We start from the raw sequence: 1,846 nt of genomic DNA on the forward strand, positions 1-1,846 counted from the left end.
TTTATGTCCGATATATGCTAATCATGAAGAAATTGGTTAAATATTTTCTGTGTTTAGAAAGCATAGAGACATTAGGCTACTGGCCTACCTTTTGTTGCTATTCCTGTGACATATGGTTATTTAATTTGTTTACGTATTTAATAATGTGTGTTAGAGCATGTTTATGGTCCAGTCGTAGGAATATTTATTTAATTTCAAGTTATTTAAATGTAAATCCAGTATTTGGTATGTGTTTCAAAATGTTTGTGAGTGCACGTTGGGTTGGAGACATGGAGGGAGCGCTCTAGCCAATCACCGCGCTCGTTACTAAGAGATACGTAGGGAGGTTGGGGAGGAGCATTACTTCCGGATGGGACACGAGGCAGTTTTGAGGGCGACAGTACGGCACAGGACACGGAGGTGCTGGACGTGACGGCGCGGCCGACGGACAGTCGCGGGAACGACTTGGACAGTGGAGCAGTTTTGCGCGTGGTCGCGGAGGATAGAAATATTTCGGAGTGCCGACTTGTGCTCTTGTGTGATTTCCATGGCTTCTGCAGTGAAGTCGTAGTATGCGTTCAGAAGTGAATATCTTGCGAACTATGTTGTTGTTTCATAACTAATTACGTGATGTAGGAATCTATTGCTTCCCTGTTATTCAACTTATATTTTATTTAATTGCTGGACCATCGACACCAAGAAGTGTTTTGCAGAAATATACCGCATTCTCAAAAGTACTTATACTATCGTACTCATCGTTTAAAGTCATTAAGATAGTGCCTGCAGATTTTATTTAATTGCAATCTTTCATTTATAAATTTATGTTATTTTCATAATTAGCAATTGCCGTGTGATAGAAACCTTCGACTATTCGATTAATGTGTCTATTACTGTGGACTCAGCAGTATTTGGCCTGTAATGCAGCAACTACGTATCCCAGCCCCTAGAAAACGAAACCTGCCAAAACTTTTAGTATTACAACTCTGATTCAGAGAGTGCGTAGTTATTGGAAAGCCCACAACTTGCATTAGTAGTCCCTCATAGTTCGTGTATTTGTGAGTTGGAAGCTACATAAATGCTAGAAACATGTAGCCTACAACAACAATGCACGAAGCAATTGAGTCGTTGAATGTGCAAAGAGCAGCATTTTTAGAAAGTAATACTGCATTACATAAAGAGGTAGGCTCCTTACAAGCCAGTAGTGATCAGATACAATCTGAGACTATAGAAACAAAAAACTTTTCAAATGTACGTGGATGGATGAGACACCCTTTCATATGGCTCAGTTATGGTTGGTTGGTGACGCGAACACGTGCGTCTTGCCATACGATGGATTAAATAAAGTGCAGACTTTCGAACAGCCACCTAACGGGATTTACCAGAGGTGCTGTTTGCAGAAGGCCAACGGTCTTGCCGCAGTGGTAACACCGGTTCCCGTCAGGTCACCGAAGTTAAGCGCTGTCGGACTAGGCTAGCATTTGGATGGGTGACCATCCGGTCTGCTGAGCGGTGTTGGCGAGCGGGGTGCACTTAGCCCTTGTGAGGCAAACTGAGGAGCTACTTGATTGAGAAGTAGCTGCTCCTGTCTCAGAAATGACCTACGGCCGGGAGAGCGGTGTGCTGACCACATGCCCATCCATATCCGCATTTGGTGACGCCTGTGGGCTAAGGATGACACGGTGGCCGTTCGATACCGCTGGGTCCGCCAGGGCCTATGGACGGAGTTTACAATTACATTTTACTGTAAGCAGAAGAGTGCTAGGTATTTTAGTGAACAGCTTACGGATCTGTCACAAAAGGGCAACGAGTCAGTAGAAGGATTTTCAAATATTATTAGAAGAATATACGGGCAAACCTGTTAAATGAC

General features: G+C 43.4%; 1 pseudogene; it reads left to right on the forward strand.

The window, feature by feature from the left end:
* The first annotated feature begins 1,379 nt into the window (after positions 1-1,379).
* On the forward strand, positions 1,380-1,497 carry LOC126099128 (5S ribosomal RNA; annotated as a pseudogene).
* The last annotated feature ends 349 nt before the right edge of the window (positions 1,498-1,846 follow it).

The sequence above is a fragment of the Schistocerca cancellata genome, chromosome 1 (assembly GCF_023864275.1).
Source record: "Schistocerca cancellata isolate TAMUIC-IGC-003103 chromosome 1, iqSchCanc2.1, whole genome shotgun sequence".
Taxonomy (NCBI): Eukaryota; Metazoa; Arthropoda; class Insecta; order Orthoptera; family Acrididae; genus Schistocerca; species Schistocerca cancellata.